Source organism: Leucoraja erinacea, chromosome 30, assembly GCF_028641065.1.
Source record: "Leucoraja erinacea ecotype New England chromosome 30, Leri_hhj_1, whole genome shotgun sequence".
Lineage (NCBI taxonomy): Eukaryota > Metazoa > Chordata > Chondrichthyes > Rajiformes > Rajidae > Leucoraja > Leucoraja erinaceus.
Genome location: NC_073406.1, coordinates 3,692,238 through 3,708,809, shown reverse-complemented (window position 1 = coordinate 3,708,809; position 16,572 = coordinate 3,692,238). Strand labels below are relative to the sequence as shown.

The window sequence follows — 16,572 nt, the reverse complement described above, 5'->3', positions numbered from 1 at the left end:
GCTCAGGACTGTCTTATTGCTGGATAGATGGTTTATACTCTCTAGGGATTGAGAGGGGATCTTATAGAAACTTACAAAATTCTTGAGGGGTTGGACAGGCTAGATGCAGGAAGATTGTTCCCGATGTTAGGGAAGTCCAGGACAAGGGGTCACAGCTTAAGGATAAAGGGGAAATCCTTTAAAACCGAGATGAGAAGAACTTTTTTCACGCAGAGAGTGGTGAATCTCTGGAACTCTCTGCCACAGAGGGTAGTTGAGGCCACTTCATTGGCTATATTTAAGAGGGAGTTAGATGTGGCCCTTGTGGCTAAGGGGATCAGGGGGTATGGAGAGAAGGCAGGTATGGGATACTGAGTTGGATGATCAGCCCTGATCATATTGAATGGCGGTGCAGGCTCGAAGGGCCGAATGGCCTACTCCTGCACCTATTTTCTATGTTTCTATGTTTCTAAATATCTGTCCCATTCCTGCTCCGATCCACCCACCTGTCTGAACGAGTTACCTGCCTCAGGTGAGGCATTTTGTTTACTAGCTGGAGTCACAGCGTGGAAACAGGCCCTTCGGCCCAACTTGCCCATGCCGGCCATCTACACACAGGCAGCATCCCCACATGCCTGCGTTTGGCCCATCTCCCTCCAAACCTGTCCTATGTACCCATCTACCTGTCTAATTGCTTCTCACAAGCCTTGCGATAGTTCCTGCCTCAACTGCCCCCTCCGGCAGCTCGTTCCGTACACCCACCACCTTCTAGAAACATAGAAACATAGAAATTAGGTGCAGGAGTAGAGGCCATTCGGCCCTTCGAGCCTGCACCGCCATTCAATATGATCATGGCTGATCATCCAACTCAGTATCCCGTACCTGCCTTCTCTCCATACCCTCTGATCCCCTTCGCCACAAGGGCCAGATCTAACTCCCTCTTAAATATAGCCAATGAACTGTGGCCTCAACTGGCCACAAATAGGGCCGAAACCCAAAGGAAATAGGCAACGTTTCGGGTCGAAACCCGAAGGGTTTCGGGACGAAACGTTGCCTATTTCCTACGCTCCATAGATGCTGCTGCACCCGCTGAGTTTTTGGCTGATCATCCAACTCAGTATCCCGTACCTGCCTTCTCTCCATACCCCCTGATCCCCTTAGCCACAAGGGCCACATCTAACTCCCTCTTAAATATAGCCAATGAACTGTGGCCTCGACTACCCTCTGTGGCAGAGAGTTCCAGAGATTCACCACTCTGTGGGAAGAGATGACCTCTCAGGTTTCGATAAAATCTTTCCCCCCCTTCATCTTAAACCTACAGTATGTCCCTTGTGAATCGACACCCCAGGGTGCTGTACAACTAGGCCAGGGTGCAACTGGTCCTCGATTATGCTGCTGGCCCTGCCGAGGCAGCCAGGGGTATAAATGCAGGCAGTGTGAGGGAGGTTGGTCTCTGGGCTACGTCCACAATTCTCTGCAATTTCTGTCCCAAAGGAGTGAACACGGATGTAAACAAAAGGTGGACACACAATGCTGGAGAAACTCAGCAGGTGAGGCAGCGTCTATGGAGAGGAGGAAATAGGCGACGTTTCGGGTCGAGACCCTTCTTCAGACTGATGTCGGGGGTGTGGGAAGGATGGGGCAGGAAGAAGAAAGGAAGAGGCGGAGACAGTGGACTGTGGGGGAGCTGGGGAGGGGAGGGGAAGGAGGGAGAAAGCAGGGACTACCTGAAATTGGAGAATTCAATGTTCAAACCGCTGGGGTGTAAACTGCCCAAGCGGAATATGAGGTGCTGCTCCTCCAATTTGCGGTGGGACTCACTCTGGCCACGGAGGAGACCCAGGACAGAAATGTCGGATTGGGATTGGGAATGGGAGGGGGGAGAGGGGAGTTGAAGTGCTGAGCCACCGGGAGATCAGGTCGGTTATTGCGAACTGAGCGGAGGTGTTGGGTGAAGCGATGGCAAAGCCTGCGCTTGGTCTCCCCGATGTAGAGACGTTGACACCTGTAACAGCGGATCGATGTTCTCCAGCGATGCTGCCTTGACCCGCTGAGTTACGCCAGCACTTTGTGTCGGCCTTTGATCCATAAGGAGTTGCTTTGTGAGACCTTTGGTTCACTATGTTTAGAGTGTTCGCTAATCCTTCCCGCCTTAACCCCTCCCGATGGACTCAGACACTCTGACTCACTCTTCAGTGTATATTAATTCAATAGCTTGCCATGTCTGAGATAGCACTGAGAAATAATAGGAATTTTATTGTGGCCCTATCAGCACCAAGTCAGGACATACCTAGCTTGACCTACTTACGTCACCTGCTGGTTATGAGGAAATGAAAGGAGTCAATAGACAATAGGTGCTGGAGTAGAGGCCATTCGGCCCTTCGAGCCAGCACCACCATTCAATGTGATCATGGGCTGATCATCCCCAATCAGTACCCCGTTCCTGCCTTCTCCCCATATCCCCTGACTCCGCTATCTTTAAGAGCTCTCCCTCTAACTCTCTCATGAAAGCACCCAGAGAATTAGCCTGCACTGCCCTCTGAGGCAGAGAATTCCACCGATTCACAACTCTCCGGGTTGAAAAACGTTTTTTTTTTCCTCATCCCCGTTCTAAATGGCCGACCCCTTGTTCTCTGAAATCCAATAGCAAAAACCACAAGTCTCAAAGTGATTGTTTTAAAGACCATAGCAAAAGGATTTGAGTATAGGAGCAGGGAGGTTCTACTGCAGTTGTACAGGGTCTTGGTGAGACCACACCTGGAGTATTGCGTACAGTTTTGGTCTCCAAATCTGAGGAAGGACATTATTGCCATAGAGGGAGTGCAGAGAAGGTTCACCAGACTGATTCCTGGGATGTCAGGACTGTCTTATGAAGAAAGACTGGATAGACTTGGTTTATACTCTCCAGAAATTAGGAGATTGAGAGGGGATCTTATAGAAACTTACAAAATTCTTAAGGGGTTGGACAGGCTAGATGCAGGAAGATTGCTCCCGATGTTGGGGAAGTCCAGGACAAGGGGTCACAGCTTAAGGATAAGGGGGAAATCCTTTAAAACCGAGATGAGAAGAACTTTTTTCACACAGAGAGTGGTGAATCTCTGGAACTCTCTGCCACAGAGGGTAGTCAAGGCCAGTTCATTGGCTATATTTAAGAGGGAGTTAGATGTGGCCCTTGTGGCTAAGGGGATCAGAGGGTATGGAGAGGAGGCAGGTACGGGATACTGAGTTGGATGATCAGCCAAAAACTCAGCGGGTGCAGCAGCATCTATGGAGCGTAGGAAATAGGCAACGTTTCGTCCCGAAACCCTTCGGGTTTCGACCCGAAACATTGCCTATTTCCTTTGGGTTTCGGCCCTATTTGAGGCCAGTTGAGGCCAGTTCATTGGCTATATTTAAGAGGGAGTTAGATGTGGCCCTTGTGGCTAAGGGGATCAGAGGGTTTGGAGAGAAGGCAGGTACGGGATACTGAGTTAGATGATCAGCCATGATCATATTGAATGGCGGTGCAGGCTCGAAGGGCCGAATGGCCTACTCCTGCACCTAATTTCTATGTTTCTATGATGTGGAGAGGAATTTTCCAAAAAATGGAAGAGTCTAGGACCGGAGGTCAGAGTTAAGGGACGTTCCAATTTCGGGAAGGAGATGAGGAAGAATTTCTTTAGTCAGAGGGTTGTGAATCTGTGGATATCCATTGTCAAGTCCCAAGTGGCGCAACGGTGGAGTTGCTGCCTCACGGCGCCAGAGACCCGGGTTCCACCCTGACTAGGAGCGCTTGTCTGTACGGAGTTTGCACGTTCTCCCCGTGACCACGTGGGCTTTCTCTGAGATCTTTAGTTTCCTCCCACGCTCCAAAGACGTGCAGCTTTGTCGGTGAATTGGCTTGGCATAAATGTCGAACAATGGTCCCTAGTGCGTGTAGGATAGTGCTAGCGTGCGGGGATCGCTGGTCGGTACGAACTCGGTGGGCCGAAGGGCCTGTTTTCTCGCTGTGTCTCTGAAAATAACAAATGGGCATTTCTAAGACAGAGATAGACAGATTCTTGGTTAGTTACGGGTGTCGGGGGGGTTATGGGGAGAGGGCAGGAGAATGGGGTTAGGAGGGAAGTGGATCAATCATGGTTGAATGGCGGAGTGGGCCGAATGGCCTAATTCTGCTCCCATCCACAAAATAATAACTCATAAAGAAATACAACTTTAATTCTATTCATGCTATTTTCTGATGGGGTTCCTTAAAGCCAAAAAGCAAGGCTTATTCTCAGCTATGCTCAAAGCCCCTCGCAGCTTCATGTTTAAGAAGGAACTGCAGATGGAAAAATCGAAGGTGGACAAAAATGCTGGAGAAACTCAGAGGATGAGGCAGCATCTATGGAGCAAAGGAAATAGGTGATGTTCCAGGTGCAGACTCTCCTTGGAAGGAATAGGTGACGTCACCTATTCCTTCGCTCCATAGATGCTGCCTCGCACTCCGAGTTTCTCCAGCATATCTGCCTCCCTTGCTGCTGCATGGTCATCTATAAAACAAGGTGACATTATATTTGATTTGTTTCTCTTGATTCTCCGTACATCTATCCGTTCCAACACTCGCGGCAGCTACCGAGGGTTTGTCAAGGGCGTTTTGCGCCTTTCCTTCATCGGGTAGATTGGAGCGTGGACAACAACGAGAATTGGTGGAAAACCCCCCTGCGGGCGGGTCGGCCCGCATCTGTGGAAAGTTAGAAGCACGGGTCATGTTTCGGCCAAACGTCCCACGGGTGCCGAATGGCTTTCTGTGCATTCCTGGCATTTCCCGGGCCACTTTCGTTTTGAGTCTGAAGAAGGGCTTTCGGCCCGAAACGTTGCCTATTTCCTTCGCTCCACATAGTAAGGAGAGTCTCCAAGGAGAGTCTGCACTTGGAACATCACCTATTTCCTTCGCTCCATAGATGCTGCTGCACCCGCTGAGTTTCTCCAGCACCTTCGATTTTCCAGCATCTGCAGTTCCTTCTTAAACCCATTCCTTTTCCTCCAGAGATGCTGCCCGACCCGCTGAGTTACTCCAGCATTTTGCGCCTATTTTCTGGGTCAGCCCTTGTTTCATTTTCTACAATCTACTCCCTTGGAGAAACTAGCCCGGTGGTACACACAAATGCTGTAGAAACTCAGAAGGGGCAGCAGCATCGATGGAGCGAAGGAAATAGGCAACGTTTCGGGCCGAAACTCTTCCGAGTTTCGGCCCGAAACGTTACCTATTTCCTTTGGGTTTCGGCCCGAAACGTTGCCTGTTTCCTTCGCTCCATAGATGCTGCTGCACCCGCTGAGTTTCTCCAGCATTTTTGTGTACTTTGGATAAAGGAACACTGAATCAATGGCCAAAACTAACAAGGATATTGAAAAATCTATCATTCGGATATCTTGCAAAAGAAAGCATGCTTAAATGCAAATTAGTTACTCAGTCTCTTCAGACGGTTTCCTCGGTTCTGTTCCTAATAGCTAGATTTTTAGTTCATGAGGGAATCATGTCAGTCCGTGCAACTGATGCCGAGGGAAAATATAATATTTCATTGAAGATAGAAACAAAAAGCTGGAGTAACTCAGCGGGACAGGCAGTGTCTCCGGAGAGAAGGAATGGCTGATGTTTTGGGGTCGAGACCCCTCTTCAGACATCATATTCTTACATAACATTTTATTGAATGTTGGGACGGGCTTGATGGGCTGAACGGCCTTCTTCTGTCCTATTTCTTACAGAAACATAGAAAATAGTTGCAGGAGTAGACCATTCGGCCCTTCGAGCCTGCACCGCCATTCAACGTGATCATGGCTGATCATCCAACTCAGTTATCCTGTGGTACACAAAAAAGCTGGAGAAACTCAGCGGGTGCAGCAGCATCTATGGAGCGAAGGAAATAGGCAACGTTTCGGGCCGAAACCCTTCTTCAGACTGATCGGGGGCGGTGGTGGGGGGGGACAAGAAAGGACAAAGGAGGAGGAGCCCGAAGGCTGTGGGATGGGAGGAGACAGCAGGGGGACTGAGGAAGGGGAGGAGACAGTAAGGACTAACAAAATTGGGAGAATTCGATGTTCATGCCCCCAGGATGCAGACTCCCCAAATGGAATATGAGGTGCTGTTCCTCCAATTTCCGGTGCTGCTCGCTGTGGCCATGGAGGAGACCCAGGACAGAGAGGTCGGAGACGGAGTGGGAGGGGGAGTTGAAGTGCTGAGCCACCGGGAGGTCAGCTTGGTTATTGCGGACCGAGCGGAGGTGTTCGGCGAAACGATCGCCCAACCTCCGCTTGGTCTCACCGGTATAGATCTACTATCCTGTACCTGCCTCCTCTCCATGCCCCCTGATCCCTTTAGCCACAAGGGCCACATCTAACTCCCTCCCCAATGAACTGGCCTCAACTACCTTCTGTGGCAGCGAATTCCACAGATGTCAGACATCTCTAAGACAAATGTGATTAGCCGGGTTTTTTAATCTGCAAGGTGTGAATTTTGGCTTGTGAGTGTATATCATGTTATTCACACGGCCTTCCCTGATGGGGTGGCGCAGCGGGTAGAGCTGCTGCCTCACAGCGCCTGAAACCCGGGTCCCATCCTGACTACGGGCGCTGTCTGTACGGAGTTTGCACGTTCTCCCCATGACCAATGCGGGTTTTCTCCGGGCGCTCCGGTTTCCTCCCACACTCCAAAGACGTGCAGGCTTGTAGGTTAATTGGCTTTGGTAAAATTACAAATGCGTGTCCGTGTGTGTGTGTGTGTGTGTGTGTGTGTGTGTGTGTGTGTGTGTGTGTGTGTGTGTGTGTGTGTGTGTGTGTGTGTGTGTGTGTGTGTGTGTGTGTGTGTGTGTGTGTGTGTGTGTGTGTGTGTGTGTGTGTCGCTGTGTGTGTGTGATAGTGTTACGTGCGGAGTGGTCGCTGGTCGGAGCGGACTCGATGGGCCGAAGTGTCTGTTTCCGTGTCGTATCTCTAAACTAAACTAATAAATTATTGAATGCGCTCAGCATAGATTCCTTTAGCTTAATTATGGTAAAGTTAGACTGAATATTCTCCAATGCAGCAAGTGTATTTGGAGTGAAATGATATGGATTATTTAAACACCATTTGGGTGTGAGTCTCGGAGAAATGGGCTGAGTTGTCAGGAAATGAAACTAAAAGTCCCCGTCCCACTTACGCAACTTTTTCGGCGACTTGCCGGCACCCGTCATAGTCGCAGAACGAGGCCGAAAATGTTCAACATGTTGAAAATCCAGCGGCGACCAGAACAAGGCGCGACTCTTTGGGCGACTACGTGAGCCGTGGTGTAGGTGGGGAGCAAGAGAATCAAGGGGGTCGGTCGGTTGGTGGGATCGTGGAGAATGGGCTGGGGGTAGGACTGGTGGAATTGCTCCGAGATCCAGTACGGGCGTTAATCTTACGACCCCGACTGCGGGTTCGATCCCGACTACGGGCGCTGTCTGTGCGGAGTTTGCACGTTCTCCCCGTGACCCGTGTGGGTTTGCTCTGAGCTCTTCAATTTCCTCCCACACTCCAAAGACGTGCAGGTTTGCAGGTGAGTTGGCCTGGTGTAAATGTAAATTGGCCCCAGTGTGTGTAGGGTGTTGTTAGTAGGACAGCTGACGAGGTGGCGCATGGCCTCAGCTTTGTAGAGATCGACGAGCCCATGCCGACCATCGATCGCCCGTTCACACTAGAAGGGTCTCGACCCGAAACGTCACCCATTCCTTCTCTCCGGAGACGCTGCCTGTCCCGCTGAGTTACTCCAGCGTTTTGTGTCCATCTTCGGTTTAAACCAGCATCTGCAGTTCCTTCCTGCACCTGCTCACACTGGTTCTATGCTACCCCACTTCCTTATCCACGGCCAACACACTAGGGGGCAATTTACAGAGGGCCGATTAACCTACAAACCCGCACGTCTTTGGGGAGGGTGGGAGGAAGCCAGAGCACCTGGAGGAAACCCACCTGGTCACAGGGAGAACGTGCAAACTCCACACAGACACTGGATTGAACCCGGGTTCAAGGTTCAACCCTACAAGGTTAATTCCCGGGATGGCGGGACTGTCGTATGCTGAGAGAATGGAGCGGCTGGGCTTGTACACTCTGGAGTTTAGAAGGATGAGATGGCATCTCATTGAAACATGTAAGATTGTTAAGGGCTTGGACACACTAGAGGCAGGAAACATGTTCCCGATGTTGGTGGAGTCCAGAACCAGGGGCCACACACACAGTTTAAGAATAAGGGGTAAGCCATTTAGAACGGAGACGAGGAAACACTTTTTCTCACAGAGAGTGGTGAGTCTGTGGAATTCTCTGCCTCACAGAGGGCGGTGGAGGCCGGTTCTCTGGATGCTTTCAAGAGAGAGCTAGATAGGGCTCTTAAAGATAGCGGAGTCAGGGGATATGGGGAGAAGGCAGGAACGGGGTACTGATTGTGGATGATCAGCCCCAATCAACCAGTCGACAACCCACAGTGATCATTCCAGGATATCCTGCGGAGAAATGCCAGTTGCGATCGAGATTTCAGAACAGGCAGAGTTTGTAGATAAATTGTCCACAGTTAATCGGCCAAATGTGTGAATGGAAACACGGCTGATTCCTGGGCTAATACAGCCGCTGCCTAACAAATGCTCGAGTCCCCAGTTCAATCCTGACCTCGGCTCCCCTGTTCAGTTTATTGTCACGTGTACCGAGGTACAGTGAAAAGCTTTTGTTGCGCGCAGACCAGCCAGTGGAAAGATACAAGATTACAATCGAGCTGTCCACAGCTCACAGATACATGATAAGGGAATAACGTTTAGTGCAAGGTAAAGCCAGTCAAGTCCGATCAAGGATAGTCCGATGGTCCCTGATGGGGTAGATAGTAGTTCAGGACCGCTCTCTAGTTGTGGTGGGATGGTTCAGTTGCCTGATAACAGCCGGGACAAAACTGTCCCTGAATCTGGGGGAGTGTGTGTGCGTTTGTTTTCACACTTCTGTATCTCTTGCCCGATGGGAGAGGGGAGAAGAGGGAGTGGCCGGGGGTGAGACTGGTCCTTGATGATGCTGCCGGCCTTGCCGAGGCAGCGTGAGGTGTAGATGGAGTCTGTGGAAGGGAGGTTGGTTTGTGCGATGGTCTGGGCTGCGGCCACGTGTGTTTACTCCTCTCTGCTCCACTTTCTTCCCACATCACAATGACATGTTGATCGGGCAATCAATTATCTTGTGTATAGAAACATAGAAACATAGAAATTAGGTGCAGGAGTAGGCCATTCGGCCCTTCGAGCCTGCACCGCCATTCAATATGATCATGGCTGATCATCCAACTCAGTATCCTGTACCTGCCTTCTCTCCATACCCCCTGATCCCCTTAGCCACAAGGGCCACATCTAACTCCCTATTAAATATAGCCAATGAACTGTGGCCTCAACTACCCTCTGTGGCAGAGAGTTCCAGAGATTCACTACTCTCTGTGTGAAAAAAGTTTTTCTCATCTCGGTTTTAAAGGATTTCCCCCCCTTAAGCTGTGACCCCTTGTCCTGGACTTCCCCAACATCGGGAACAATCTTCCTGCATCTAGCCTGTCCAACCCCTTAAGAATTTTGTAAGTTTCTATAAGATCCCCTCTCCCTCAATCTCCTAAATTCTAGAGAGTATAAACCAAGTCTATCCAGTCTTTCTTCATAAGACAGTCCTGACATCCCAGGAATCAGTCTGGTGAACCTTCTCTGCACTCCCTCTATGGCAATAATGTCCTTCCTCAGATTTGGGTACTGTAAGTGAAGAATGAATTGATGAGAGTGTAGGGAGAATAGAATAGATGAAGGCAGGATTACCGTAAATTGGTGAGTTATGGCCAACATGGTCTCCGTGGGCCCAAGCTGTGTGTTGCTCTGAATAAACTATGAATTCTATGAATAAACAGTCCGTTTCCACTAGTGGGAGAGTCTAGGACTAGAGGGCACAGCCTCAGAATTAAAGGGCGTTCTTTTCGGAGGAGAAATTTCTTTAGTCAGAGGGTGGTGAATCTGTGGAAATCATTGCCACAGACGGCAGTGGAGGCCAAGTCAATGGATATTTTTAAAATGCAGATTGATAGATTCTTGATTAGTACAGGTGTCAGGGGTTATGGGGAGAAGGCAGGAGAATGGGGCTAGGAGGGAGAGATAGATCAGCCATGATTGAACGGCGGAGTAGACTCGATGTGCCGAATGGCCTAATTCCACTCCTATCCCTTGTGTGGAGTCATACAGCCAAACCGCACGGAAACATGCCCCGTCAGCCCAACCTGTCCCTGCCGAGTGACTCCCCTGTTTGTGAGGGGTCGGGGAACTGAGATATACAGCCCGGGTACAGCAGGGAAACAGGCCCTTCGGCCCAACACGTCCACGATGACCAAGATGTCCACCCTCAGCTAGTCCCATTTACCCGCCTCTGGCCAATATCCTTGTAGATATCTCCCATCATGTATCTGTCCAAGCCTTTTAAATGTAAATGTCCCAGCCACAACTGCACCCTGTGGCAGGCCGTTCCATACACCCACCACCCTCTGTGTGTAAAAGTTACCCCACAGGTTCCTATTGAATCTCTCCCCGTCCCACCTTAAAGAAATGTCCTCTGGTCCTTAATTCCCTCATCCTCAGTAAAAGACTCTGCATTCACCCTATCAATGCCCCTTGTGATCGTATATGCCTCTGCAAGATCTATAAGATAAGATCACTCTTTAACCTTTTGCGATCTAAGGAATAAAGACCTAGCCTGCTCAACCATTCCCAATGGAAGAGTCTCGACCCGAAATGTTACCTATTCCTTCGCTCCACAGATGCTGCCTCACCCGCTGAGTTTCTCCAGCGTTTTTGCCAACCACTCCCTATAGCTCAGTCCCTGGCAAGATTCTCGTAAACTTTCTCTCCAGGAATATTCTCTATAAATCAATGCAGATCATGTTAAATGTATTCATAACCACACAGGGAGCGCCTTCACATTATGGAAATGAAGCCCTGGTGAAAAAGGTCAGAAAGATTAACGATAATGAGATGAGGGAGACCAGCGAGACTTGAGGATAAACTTCTTCACCCAGAGAGTTGTGAATCTGTGGAAATCTCCGCCACAGAAGGCAGTGGAGGCCAAGTCACTGGATGTTTTCAAGAGAGAGTAATGGCCCCTGTCCCACGGTACGAGTTCTTTCAAGAACTCTCCCGAGTTTAAAATAAAATCAAACTCGTGGTAAGCACGAAGAATGAACGTAGCGGGTACGTCGGAGCTCGGGGACGTCTCTTAGCGGCTCGTAACGCTAACGGCAGGTACTCGGGAAGACTCGCTAACGGCAGGTAAAGCACGGGAAGACTAGTGAAGATTTTTCAACATGTTGAAAAATGTCCACGAGAGCCCCGAGTACCGACGAGCGGCCGTTACCGTAAATCTCCGAGTTCCAACTCGGGAGAGCTCTTGGAATGAACTCGTACAGTGGGACAGGGCTTAGATTTAGCTCTTAGGGCTAAAGGAATCAAGGGGTGTGGGGAGAAATCAGGAATGGGGTACTGATTTTAGATGATCAGCCGTGATCATATTGAATGCAGGTGCTGTCTCGAAGGGCTGAATGGCCTCTACTCCTGCACCTATTTTTCTATGTTTCTCGGCGAAAGATTGAACAAGGGCTTCTGGGGACCGTGTTCAAAGAAGGTTAAAATATTCTGAAGGGATTAGATGGATAGGTTAGATGTTTCCACTTGCAGTGGAATGTCGGAACCAGGAGCCATAATTATAAGATAATCGCTGATAAATTCTATCGAGAATTCAGGAGAAGCATTTTCGCCCGAGCAATGGTTAGATCGTGGAATGTGCTTTGGTCATTAGTTGAGTTTGGAGAAGCAGCGTGGAAAACAGCCCAGCGAATCCGCAACTGGTTGTACGTTTTCCCAGTTCCACGTCCAACACACACTAGGGGCGATTTACAGAAGCCAATTAACCGACAGACCTGCACGCCTTTGGAAAAGTGGGAGTAAACTCCTGGAGCACCTGGAGAAAACCCCATGTGATCACGGGGAGAACGTGCAAACTCCGTACAGACAGCGCCCGTGGTCGGGATTGAAACCCGGGCCTCTGGCGCCGTGAGGCAGCAGCTCTGCCGCTGCGCCACCGTGCATTTGAGAGTAACCGAGTGAACTACAGAAGGGAGAAAGGAATAGGAAGGTATATTGATGGGATGGGATGGGATTGCTTTGCCTGTGACAAGCAAAACAGACTTCCATACATATTCCATGCACAAAACACAAAGTGTTTGAATAACTCAGTGACCGGTGGGAGTTCCCAGCCCAAGACCACACGCTATGGTATTGAGGACCATGAAGCTGTGGATCAGGAGCTTGCAAACGCCCGGTATAAACTGCAGTAGGGGCGCAAGGCCTCACAAACTACCCGTCCACCAGCACGACCACCCTTTACCTCCAGAGATGCTGCCTGGCCCGCTGAGTTACTCCAACACTTTGTGTCTTTGTCCACTCCTGAAAGATTTGGAACTTCCCACATTGGCCTCATCAGTCACCCAAGGACCCCAGGACTATCTTTGATCGAACGGCTCGGTTGTAATCACGTATTGGGTTTCCGCTGACTGGTCAGCCCGCAACCAAAGCTGTTCACTGTACCTCAGTACACCTGACAATAAAGATTCAGATTCAGATTCAATTTTAATTGTCATTGTCAGTGTACAGTACAGAGACAACGAAAAGCATTTAGCATCTCCCTGGAAGAGCGACATAGCAAATGATTTGAATAAATAATAATAAGTGTCCGGGGGGGGGTGGTGATTGGCAGTCACCGAGGTACGCTGTTGAGTAGAGTGACAGCCGCCGGGAAGAAGCTGTTCCTCGACCTGCTGGTTCGGCAACGGAGAGACCTGTAGCGCCTCCCGGATGGTAGGAGGGTAAACAGTCCATGGTTGGGGTGAGAGCAGTCCTTGGCGATGCTGAGCGCCATCCGCAGACAACGCTTGCTTTGGACAGACTCAATGGAGGGGAGCGAGGAACTCAACTCAATCCATTCCAGTTGATCCATTTTAATTTAATAAGTGGACTTTGGATTTTATTTTAGTTTGAGAGACACAGCATGGAAATTGTCCCTGTGGCCTACACCGACCATCGATCACCCGTCCACACTAGTTCTATTATTCCACGTTCGTATACACCCCCTACACACCAGGGGCAATTAATTTATAAACCCGCACCATCTTTGGGATCTGGCAATAAACTCAACTCAAAGGAAGCAAGTCGTCCTTGCTCTCAACAGAGTTTAGAAGGATGAGAGGCGATCTCATTGAAACATATAAGATTGTTAAGGGCTTGGACACACTAGAGGCAGGAAACGTGTTCCCGATGTTGGGGGAGTCCAGAACCAGGGGCCACACACACAGTTTAAGAATAAGGGGAATAAGCCATTTAGAACGGAGACGAGGAAACACTTTTTCTCACAGAGAGTTGGTGAGTCTGTGGGATTCTCTGCCTCACAGAGGGCGGTGGAGGCAGGTTCTCTGGATGCTTTCAAGAGAGAGCTAGATAGGGCTCTTAAAGATAGCGGAATCCGGGGATATGGGGAGAAGGCAGGAACGGGGTACTGATTGGGGATGATCAGCCATGATCACATTGAATGTACTGTACACTGACAATGACAATTAAAATTGAATCTGAATCTGAATCTGAATGGCGGTGCTGGCTCGAAGGGCCAAATGGCCTCCTCCTGCACCTATTGTCTATTGTCTAATGTCTAACAGCCTGTCTAAGACTAAAGGGTGGTGCTTAAATGTCTATGTTTCATGTCTAGACAAAGAGGAAAAGATTTATTTGTGAACTTGTCCAACTAGTGCAAATAAAAGTGGTGAGAGATTAAAACTAGTGGTGGTTGTGAGTGCAAGTTTGGGGAGATACCTGGAATAATAATAAAGTGATCCTAATAAAATGTGTGAGTGACAGAGGGAAACGTTGTGCTGTCGGGCAAGGATATTGTTGAAAGATATTTCGAGTAACGTAGATGTCTGAGATTAACAAGAACATAGTTATAGAAACATAGAAACATAGAAAATAGGTGCAGGAGTAGAGGCCATTCGGCCCTTCGAGCCTGCACCGCCATTCAATATGATCATGGCTGATCATCCAACTCAGTATCCCGTACCTGCCTTCTCTCCATACCCTCTGATCCCCTTAGCCACAAGGGCCAGATCTAACTCCCTCTTAAATATAGCCAATGAACTGGCCTCAAATAGGGCCGAAACCCAAAGGAAATAGGCAACGTTTCGGGTCGAAACCCGAAGGGTTTCGGGACGAAACGTTGCCTATTTCCTACGCTCCATAGGTGCTGCTGCACCCGCTGAGTTTTTGGCTGATCATCCAACTCAGTATCCCGTACCTGCCTTCTCTCCATACCCTCTGATCCCCTTAGCCACAAGGGCCACATCTAACTCCCTCTTAAATATAGCCAATGAACTGTGGCCTCAACTACCCTCTGTGGCAGAGAATTCCAGAGATTCACCACTCTCTGTGTGAAAAAAGTTTTTCTCATCTTGGTCTTAAAAGATTTCCCCCTTATCCTTAAGCTGTGACCCCTTGTCCTGGACTTCCCCAACATCGGGAGCAATCTTCCTGCATCTAGCAAGTCCAACCCCTTAAGAATTTTGTAAGTTTCTATAAGATCCCCTCGCAATCTCCTAAATTCTAGAGAGTATAAACCGAGTCTATCCAGTCTTTCTTCATAAGACAGTCCTGACATCCCAGGAATCAGTCTGGTGAACCTTCTCTGCACTCCCTCTATGGCAAGAATGTCCTTCCTCAGATTAGGAGACCAAAACTGTACGCAATATTCCAGGTGTGGTCTCACCAAGACCCTGTACAACTGCAGTAGAACCTCCCTGCTCCTATACTCAAATTTGAGTTTAGTTTATTGTCACGTGTACCGAGGTACAGAGAAAAGCTTTTGTGTTGCCTGCTCTCCATTCAGTGGAAAGACCATTCATGACAAATGTGAGGTTATCCACTTTGGTGGCAAGAACAGGAAGGCAGATTATTATCTGATTGGTGTCAGGTTAGGAAAAGGGGAAGTACAACGAGATCTGGGGGTCCTTGTTCATCAGTCACTGAAAGTAAGCATGCAGGTACAGCAGGCAGTGAAGAAAGCTAATGGCGTGTTGGCCTTCATAAGGAGAGGAGTTGAGTACAGGAGCAAAGAGATCCTTCTGCGGTTGTACAGGGCCCCGGTGAGACCACACCTGGCGTATTGTGCGCAGTTTTGGTCTCCTAATTTGAGGAAGGACATTCTTGCTATTGAGGGAGCCCAGCGTAGGTTCACCAGGTTAATTCCCAGGATGGCGGGACTGTCGTATGATGAAAGAATGGAGCAACTGGGCTTATATTCACTGGAATTTAGAAGGATGAGAGGATATCTTATACAAAACATATAAAATAATTAAGGGATTGGACACGCTGGATGCAAGAAACATGTTCCCGATTTTGGGGGAGTCCAGAACCAGGGGCCACAGTCTTAGAATAAAGGGGAGGTTATTTAAGACTGAGGTGAGAGAAAAAGAATTCTCTCAGAGAGTTGCGAAATTGTGGAATTCCCTGCCACAGACAGTGGAGGCCAAGTCACTGGATGGATTTAAGAGAGAGTTAGATAGAGCTCTAGGTGCTGGTGGAATCAAGGGATATGGGGAGAAGGCAGGCACGGGTTATTGATAGGGGACGATCAGCCATGATGACAATGAATGGCGGTGCTGGCTCGAAGGGCCGAATGGCCTCCTCCTGCACCTGTTTTCAACGTTTTCATGTTTCTATGTTCATTGAATGACTGTATTTGATTGTAACCATGTGTAGTCTGTCCACTGACTGGATAGCACGTGACAACAAAAAGCTTTTCACTGCACACGTGACAATATACTGATACTAAAAAGAAATGTCAAAGTGGTTGATGATTCCCCAAAATTGCCCAATTTAATTGGGAAATATGCCAGCGGCACTTCTGTTTCTCAGTATTGTGCCTGAGATGTTGCAGTGGAAAGTTACCAGAGTTGAGTTAGTTTTCCTGGGCCTGACTCACCGCTCAGACTGCAGATCAGAAGGAGGCAAGATGGAGGTGTAACGATGAGATCATAGCTACCCGCCCGAGCTTATGCTTTGAAGGCTTTCACAAGATGATAAATAGAAACATAGAAACATAGAAATTAGGTGCAGGAGTAGAGGCCATTTGGCCCTTCGAGCCTGCACCGCCATTCAATATGATCATGGCTGATCATCCAACTCAGTATCCCGTACCTGCCTTCTCTCCATACCCCCTGATCCCCTTAGCCACAAGGGCCAGATCTAACTCCCTCTTAAATATAGCCAATGAACTGGCCTCAAATAGGGCCGAAACCCTAAGGAAATAGGCAACGTTTCGGGTCGAAACCCGAAGGGTTTCGGGACGAAATGTTGCCTATTTCCTACGCTCCATAGGTGCTGCTGCACCCGCTGAGTTTTTGGCTGATCATCCAACTCAATATCCCGTACCTGCCTTCTCTCCATACCCCCTGATCCCCTTAGCCACAAGGGCCACATCTAACTCCCTCTTAAATATAGCCAATGAACTGTGGCCTCAACTACCCTCTGTGGCAGAGAGTTC

The 16,572-nt window shown here is 49.1% G+C and overlaps 1 protein-coding gene across 2 annotated transcripts in view; it reads left to right on the top strand.

Moving 5' to 3' along the window:
* The window catches only part of arhgef19 (Rho guanine nucleotide exchange factor (GEF) 19), a 65,665-nt gene that overhangs the window by 2,292 nt on the left and 46,801 nt on the right, over positions 1–16,572 (top strand). The window contains exon 2 of one of the 2 annotated variants that reach the window (XM_055659144.1): positions 1,474–1,529. The exons of the other annotated variant lie outside the window; for it this stretch is intronic. The gene's annotated coding sequence lies outside the window, so the exon portion shown is untranslated. The remainder of the gene's footprint in view (positions 1–1,473; positions 1,530–16,572) is intronic. 2 annotated transcript variants of the gene reach the window in all.